General features: G+C 45.1%; 1 pseudogene; it reads left to right on the top strand.

The window, feature by feature from the left end:
• The first annotated feature begins 3,969 nt into the window (after window positions 1–3,969).
• LOC127218074 (IQ motif and SEC7 domain-containing protein 1-like) lies at window positions 3,970–6,600 on the top strand (annotated as a pseudogene).
• Window positions 6,601–9,141: the final 2,541 nt, after the last annotated feature.

The following is a 9,141-nucleotide window of genomic DNA, read 5'->3' as shown; positions in this document are numbered from 1 at the left end:
ATACCCACACCAAAGTCAGTAAGAATTTGCAACATTCACTCTGAAAAGCATTAACTTAAAGACAAACTTTAGACAGTGGTAACAAGACACTAAGGAACAGCCAATAAGCAGAGAAAGAAAATCAGAGGAAAAAAATGATAGCATTTTCCAGGAAAGACTAATGTAGTGAAATGAGAGGTCAATGTGAAGGTGTGGGGGTCTCTGGCATGGCAGCAGTAATATGAGGGCACTGAAGACCCTTTTGTGTGAATCTCAACTTCTAAGTATTCTGAGACAGGACGACATTTTAGCACTCTCAACTCAGACCTGCTTGCTCTGACCTAAAAAGAAGCAGGAACTTTGCCTCATATTATCTACATCTGGGGAGGTAGACAACAAAAAGACCTTTGGTTGCTGATAATGTCCACCACCTCAACCTAGACAGTTTTCTTCCTAGACAGTTTTACTTCATGTTATCCATCCACCCACAAGTCTATGAATCTTTATAGAACATAGGAATTAAAAATGAGAGAAAAAATAAAGAAAGCATGTGATATCTTCTGGACTTGTTCTTTCATGGTAACTAACGATTCCAATGTACTCTGAAAAATATTCTCCAAATTTTAAAGATAGAATTATAGCTCCTTCACATTCCCCATGGAGGGATACTCCCTTATCCTAGAGGCAGGAGGGAGGGCCTAGTCCCTACTCCAAATGACTTGACAGATTTTGATGATCCCTCCTGGAAGGCACCACCCTCCCTGTGGAGTGGGAGGGTGATGGGATGGGAGGGTGGTCAGTGGGCATGGGAGGGTTGAAGAGAGGGAAGGAGGGAGGGAGGGAGGGAGAGTTAACTTGGATGGATATGTAAAATAAGAAAAATAAAAAAAAACATTAAGGAAGCTATATATCATGCAGCACCTAATACTTGTAATAGATTTAATTCTTTATGTGAAAATAAATAAGCAATCTATGTTCTTCAGATGCAGTTCCCTTTCATCTTTAACAAAGTGTAAAACAATATATATCAATGATTTATTTGAAAATAAATTACATAATTAATTGTCAAAAAACAATTACAGCTCCTTACCATTAAGTGCTGACTATGTACAAAGGAATGTAATGCAGGAATAGCCACTGAGACACTCTCGTCCTTCATTCATAAGTGACGAGGAGAATTATCTTTGGAGACACAAACCTGAGTACAATAAACTAATGGGAAAATATTTACCAACCTGTAAGCCCCTTATTCAGTATGCAAATGACTTGAATGGGGGAAGAGAAAGGAATCAGAAACAGCTGTTTTGTTTATTTATTCCTTGTATTAACCAAGAGGAAAAGATTTTTCAATTGACTAAAAAATAAATTACTTGATAGCTGTATTTCTTCTGCTGCAAATTCAGTCTCTACACTCAGATTTCTTATTGTTCTGTCAGCCTGAATATACGTAATTATTCTAGGTCTGGTATTAAGTGTTCTGTACACAATAGTAGAACATATTACTGGACTCGTACTGTATTACAAGGACCTACCAAAAGTAAAATTTATGAAATAGCAAGAAGTGAAAGAATGTCTCCATTTCTGAGGGAAATTTGGGGAAAAGCAGGCTCTGCCCCTGTTGTGAAAATGGGAATGTTCACATGTGTGCACACACACACTCATACTCTTCAAGAGCTGTACATATCCCTTGGGACTTTAGAAAGGAAAGTAATCACCTCAAAACCCTTCCACTCTGACATGCTTAGGCTGTACTACAGGGACGTAGTTATCACCCTCACACAGTCTGGCAATCAACTAGCTAGTCTCAGAACTGCCTCATGAGCCATATATGCAGCCGTTCCCATGCCAACTATCATTTCCTCCTGGGCACATAGCTCCATAGATGCTTTTGCACAGGCAGACACGGACAAGAAACTACATCTTCAGACATACGTATTTATACACAGAGCCATGTTGTGGAGCTTTCTATTGAGAGGGGGACATCTTGTGGATTATCTCAGAATTGAGCATTTTGGGAAAGGGTGCCAGTAATAGAAACAGCACCAGGAAAGATAAGAGCAGCCAGACTTTTCGGAGGACTTCTTATATGCCAGGTACAAAGCTATGAACTTTACATTAATATTCCAACACTATGGGATTAGATAGTAGGAAATGGTAGGGTTCTTTTCATCATGCAGATTCTCAGAGAGATTAAGTCATTTTACCAAAATTTCACATCTGTTAAGGAGATAGCCTGGATTCAACTTCAGTTTCTAATGAATCAAAGTCAAGCAGTATGAAGGATGGAGGTGCATACCGATAATACCAGATACTAAGGATGTGTGGGTGGGAAGCTTGAACAACTTAGGAATTGTCTCCAAAAAATAATAGTTTAGAAGGAGTTTAGGATGTTGTTTACCTAGCAAATTATGAGGCCCTTGGATCCATACAGGAAAGAAAACAATAAAAATTAACTTGCTTCCCTTTCATTATAGTGAGAGCACCAGATGATCTTAGCAGTGGCATGGGAATTTACTCTTCATGGGTCTTTGGTTAAGAGGCTATGCTCTAGCATTACACTGCTTGAGTTTTGTCTTAGTTGGGATCACTATTACTATGACGAGATACCAAGTTTTGGTGGAAAGTATTTATCTGGCTTACACTTCCACATGATAGTCCATCATTGAAGGAAGTCAGGATAGGAACTCAAACAGGGCAGGGAGCTAGAGGCAGGAGCTGATGCAGAGGCAACTGAGAAGTGCTGCTTATTGGTCACAGCCTCCATTCTTATAGAACGCAGGACCACTTGCCCAGGGATGACAACACCAATCATGATCTTGGCCCTCCTGCATTGATCACTAATTAAGAAAATGCCCTATACCTTAGGGAGCACATTCCCATGGAGGGATACTCCCTTAGCCTAGAGGCAGGAGGGAGGGCCTAGTCTCTACTCCAAATGACTTGACAGATTTTGATGATCCCTCCTGGAAGGCCTCACCCTCCCTGGGGAGTACAGGGGAATGGGACAGGGGAAAGGTCTGGGCAGGGTGGGGGAGTAGGGAGGAAGGAATTGGAGGACGGGAGGGAGAGGGAACTTGGATCTATATGTAAAATAAGAAGTGTGTGTGTGTGTGTGTGTGTGTGTGTGTGTGTGTGTAAAGAAAATGCCCTATAGGCTTGCCTACAGCCTGATCTCATGAAGGCATTTTATCTGTTGAGGCTCCCTCCTCTTTGATGAGTCTAGCTTAAATCAAGTTAAAATAAAAGTATCCAGCACAGTTTGATACCAGTTCTGTTTGGAATCCTTGACAAGAAGCAAGTGACCCTGCTGACCCATTTCCCTCTTGTTTTAGGTAGTTTAGTAGGAAGGGAACTAAACTGCACTGAGCCTGTCTTCAAAAAGTAAAAGCCTTTGACTGCCATCACAATTCCCACTAGACAAGGTCATTCCTGTTACATTTGATATGCAGATCCTTGCATTTTGGGAAGGGAGATCCCTTGATAGGGATGTTTCTTAGCTCCTCAGGCTATCTACACATGTGTGATGCATGCTTGTGTCAGGAATCATTCTACTTAGAGTACTCCCTATCCCAAATCTAATGTGTTAACTTGGGCAGAGCCTACCCACGCTGGTTTTACACCACACACAGTGCTTAACATAATATCTCAACCTGTCCTGAGAAAAGACATAATGAGATTTCTGGGGACTGCATGCATTCTGCCACGACATTGCTTATGAATACCACACACACACCCTTATACTGCATCTCCTCCAAGTAGTCCCACAAGTGTATGTCTATGATTTATTGGCCTCGAATACATTACAGTGTCCTAATCTATTAAAGAGTAACATAGACACACACATGTGTGTGGGCGCATGCACACACACCTTCGGAAGGGGGAAACTGAGGCCCGACACAGAGAAGACTTCCCCGCCAAGGTCACGTCGGGCGGGGGCGCGGGGTCAGGATCCTGTTCTGTGCATCCCTGAACCCCGAGCTCCACCGGCTGATGCACAGGGGCCGCGTTCTCGGTGAGTCGGTGTGCACTTTGCAGCTGCGGGCACAGAGAGTGTTGAGGATGAGGCCCTCCGCAGCGAGACTGGCTGAGAAGAAGGCCATCAAGCATTCTCAGTTTCTCTCTGAGAGCTATGAGCTCTCTTCAGATCTGCAAGACAAGCAGGTGGAAATGCTAGAACTCAAGTATGGGTACGGCTTGTAACATGCCATGCAGCCTGCCAGAACCAAATGAACAAGAACTTTTGAGTGCCTGCGCAGCTCCATGTCAGAGAACCGCATGCAACGCCACATTGTGCTGTCCAATATGAGGATGCAATTTTTCTTCAAGGACCCCAAGAAGGTGCATAGCTCCTGCTTTGAGGGCAAGCAGGTCTCTGTGACCAAAGATGGCTGGGGGCCCTGGTGCCATCAGAATGTGGAGACCTTAACGATCCAGCCCTCAAGTCTCCAGCACCCTCCAGTGACTTTGCAGACGCCATCACAGAATTGGAAGATGTTCTCCTGGCAGGTGAAGTCCCTCACTGAGTCTATCGATGATGCCCTCAACTGCTGCTCCCTACACAGTGAGGAAGTACCAGCCCCAGACACAGCATGGGCCCGGGACACTGAGCCCAAGCCAGGCATACATGGCATGGACCACCACAAATTGGATGAGATGACAGCCTCATATAGTGATGTTACCCTCTACATTGATGAGGAAGAGCAATCACCACCTCTACGGCTCTCACAGGCTGGGGATCGGCCTTCCAGCACAGAGTCGGACCTGAGGCTAAGGGCTGGGGCTACAGCCCAGGACTACCGGGCCTTGGCCCACAAGGAGGACAAGGCTGATACAGAAACGAGCTGCCGAAGCACACCATCTCTGGAGCAGCCAGAACCATGGCTGCAGGGACAGCACCTTCCCCTGCTCACTATTGAGCCACCCAGTGACCACTCTGTGGAGCTCAGTGACCGCTCAGATCAAAGCTCACTCAAGAGGTAGAGTGCCTAAGAGGACAGCCTCGGTGGACAGCAAAGCAGCCCCAAGCATGGCCCCCACGGTGCCCCCCAAGGCCTCCCGCGGGAGGAACCTGAATTGCAGCCTCGGCCCCCACAGACCTCTCGAGAGCCACTTGGCATCAATGGTTCAGCCAATCAGCAGAGTTGGTCTGAGTCTGACTACTCAGATAGCATCAACAGCCATCCAACTCCAACGACAACATAAACTGCAGCTCTGAGTCCTCATCGAAGGACAATCTGTGGGAACAGACACTCAGCAAGCAGACATACCACAAGGAGACCTGCAACAGCTGGGACTCAACTAGCCTTCAGCAATGATGTCCACCGTAAGAGGCATTGCTGAATTAGCCTGAATCACTTCAACAAGAAGCCTGAGAAGGGCATCCAGTATCTCACTGAGCATGGCTTCGTGCCTGACACACCAGTGAGGGTGGCCCACTTCCTGCTGCAGCACAAGGGCCTCAGCCAGCAGATGATCGATGAGTTCCTGGGAAACCGGCAGAAGCCGTTCAACCGTAATGTGCTTGACTGTGTTGTGAACGAGATAGACTTCTCTGTCATGGAGTTAGATGAAGCCCTCCAGAAGTTCCAGGCACACATCCGAATTCAGGGGGAGGCTCAGAAAGTTGAGCAGCTCATGGAGGTATTCAGCCAGCCAGCGGAACTGTGTCTGCAACCCTGGCGTGGTACAGCAGGTCCGGAACCCAGATAACCATTTTCATCCTGGCGTTGGCAATCATCCTGCTCAACATAGACATGTATAGTCCCAATGTCAAGCCTGAGCGCAAGATGAAGCTAGAGGACTTTGTTAAGAGCCTCTGAAGTGTGGATGATGGTGAAGACGTTCCCCGGGAGACGCTGATTGCGATCTATGAGCCGATTGGTAAACGGGAACTGAAGACCAATGAGGACCAAGTGTCCCAGGTGCAGAAGGTTGAGATGCTCATTGTGAGCAAGAAGCCGACTGGATCCCTTCATCACCGGCTTGGCTATGTGCTCTCTCTTCCCCATCGATGGCTAGTCTGCTACTGCCGACTTGTTGAGGGTCCAGACCCCAATAAACCCCAGAAGCTGGGACAGCACCAGAGAGAGATCTTCCTCTTCAATGACCTCCTCCTGGTGGTCATCAAGATCTTCCAGAAGAACAATTCGGTGACACACAGCTTCCGGCAGTCCTTCTCCCTCTATGGCATGCAGGCCCTGCTCTTCAAGAACCAGTACTACCCCCAATGGCATCCAGCTAACATCTGCTGTCCCTGGAGCAGATATCAAAGTGCTAATAAATTTCAACGCTCCCAATCCTCAGGACCACAAGAAGTTCACTGATGACTTGCAGGAGTCTGTTGCTGAAGTGCAGGAGATGGAGAAACACCGGATAGAGTCGGAGCTTGAGACACAGAAGGTTGTTGAATGGCCCAGCATGTCACAGTGCTCCAGCCTCAAAAAGGAGTGAGGCAATGGAGCACTGAGCAGAACCTGCCTGGATGACAGCCATGCCAGCAGCGAGAACCTCAAGCACAGTGCCCTCAGCAGCATGGTGTTCAACTCACAGCTAGTGCTGCACCCACAAAGGCTTTCTGGAGATCCTATACCATCAGACAAGAAGTCAAGAAGAGACTTCTGAAGGAACCACTGAGGCGAGTGGGCTATTGGAAGGGCCAACCTCTCTTTGACATAGCCAGCATACATTGATGGGTGGTACCTATTATGTGCTGTGTCCTCATTGTAGACACTTTGGACTTACAATGCATTGTAGTATTCTGAGTAGGGGAGCTAGACTCAGAAGGCAGGGTATTGATGCTTAATAAGGATCAGGAGAAACAAATAGGCCGAATAGATGTTTATTCAGGGAGAAATAGCTCACAACATAGAAAAATGAACACCAGCAGTTTCCTGGTCCCAAGGATGCCTCCAAAAGTGTTCCTGTCCCAGTGCTGCAAGCAAGAGAGCTCTCCGAACCCCTTCCTCAGACTAGCTCCCCCAGGTCACAACCGGCCCTGTCTCCATCCCCTATGGGCGTGGTCTATGCCACAGGTGCGGACAAGGTGAATATCTCACTACAACAGGGCACTGCACAAACCAAACCATACCCCCAGAGGTACCAGAGGACAAGAGGCCCTTCACTAATTGCTCTGCCTCAGAAGGCAAGGGGGAAATATATATATATATATATATATATATATATATATATATGCATGCATGTGGAGATATATATATATATATATATATATATATATATATATATCGCCCTAAGGCATTGTGCTGTTGCTGAAGCTATACCCCCAGCTGAGGCTGGCTGCTCTGAGTCAGGTGAGCAGGCAGGAGTTTGAAGTGGTGGTATACATAACCCCACCTCAGACCCCTCCCTGAAAACCACAGTTCAGGATAAACATTACAAAGTTGGACCTGGCTTTAAAAAAAAAACAGTGAGATAAGCATCTCCTATGTCATCAGGACTGTGGTGCTATTTGACAATTACCTTGTTCACATTGTCTGACTCACAGTAAACATTCAGTAATTATTACCTTCTGTGATGGCCATATTGAGAGCAGAAAAGGATCTTAAGGTTCTTGAGTTCTGGTCTCATTGTAAAGATGATGAAGCAGATTCATAGAGAATAGGAGGAAATTAAAACAAGGAAACACACAGGGCTGGAGAGTGGGCCCAGCACTTAAGAGCTCTTGGTGCTCTTGCAGAAGACATGAATTAAGTTCCAACCACCTATATGAGGCTCAAAGCCATCTGTATTTCTAGTTCCAGGGGATCCTACAGCCTGTTCTTTCTTACACAAGCTCCGCCACCAACACACACAAACACACACACACACACACACACACTCATTGTGTACATATACACATGCACACAAAACTATCATATGCATAAAACCAAATTTAAAAATCTAAAATAGTAAAACAATGAGATGCAACTGGAAAGAATTGCAAAATTTTCCTTCCTACTCCAATATGATTTAAAATACTAGTGTTGGACAGTGGGTGTACCTCAGTTAGTAAAATGCTTGCCTGGCACACAAAGAGCCTTTGCATTTGATCCCCAGAACTCATAAACTGTGCATGGTGGCATATGCCAGTAATTCCAGCACTGAGAAGAAAGTGGCAGTAGTATCAGAAGTTAAGTCATCCTCAGCTGCATTGTGAGTTCAAGGTCTGCCTGTACTACATGAGACCCTGTCTCAAAAATAAATAAATAAATAAAATGTTGTATAAACAGAACTGTGTACTCTGCGTCCAATATAATATGCTCTAAAGAGGTTGAGCACTAAAGTTTTTCTCAGACTTCTTTGGAAATGTGCTAAGAACATCTCAGCTCCCGTATCCCTGCCCATCCAGATCACCCCTATTCTTGATACTTTAAAACCCAGCTCAAAACATCACTGATGGGCAATGTCCTTCTGTATGCTGTAAATATGTTTCTCTTATTGGTTGATGAATAAATGATGATGGGCCAGTAGCCAGGCAGGAAGTATAGGTGGGGCTACCGGACAAGGAGAATGCTGGGAAGAGGAAAGGCAGGGAAGCAGTCGCCAGAGAGAGAGATGCCATGTAGCTACTAGGAAGGTAGGATTCCTGGGCATTCTCTGGTAAGATAAGGCCATGTGGAAATACATAGATTAATAGTTACAGGTTAATAAGTAAGAGACAGACAGTCAAATAAGAAGCCTGAACCATCAGTCAAACAGTTTATAATTAATATAAGCCTCTGTGTGTTTATTTGAGACTAGGGGGCTGCAGAAACAGGTGAGACAGAAACCTCTGTCTTTATATCACCCTTAAGAAGTGACCTCCCCTTTCTCTGAATTCTTGCAGCACTTGTTATCTCCACCATTTCATTTAGCAGTCAATTTACCCTTTTATTCTTGTATAATGTTTCATGCTGTGATTCTCATCAGCCCAACCCGACTGGATGTTCTCTAAATGGAGAGAGCATTTTCTTTTTTCCTGTATTACCATGGACTGGAGAATTTGGCTGTCTCTGGGTAAGTGTGCATTATTTCTTAATAGAATACATATACATACACATATAATAAAATATATACACACATTTTTAAAGCAGTGTTTTTTGTTCATAGTACAAAGGAAGGCAAATGTACACAATGCCGAAATATGCACATGACTCATCCAGGAGCTCATTCAGAATGGCCCTTAGG

Source organism: Phodopus roborovskii, unplaced genomic scaffold (assembly GCF_943737965.1).
Source record: "Phodopus roborovskii unplaced genomic scaffold, PHOROB, whole genome shotgun sequence".
NCBI classification, from domain to species: domain Eukaryota; kingdom Metazoa; phylum Chordata; class Mammalia; order Rodentia; family Cricetidae; genus Phodopus; species Phodopus roborovskii.
Note: the sequence above shows the minus strand (reverse complement) of the source record. Positions and strands in the feature narration are given on the sequence as shown.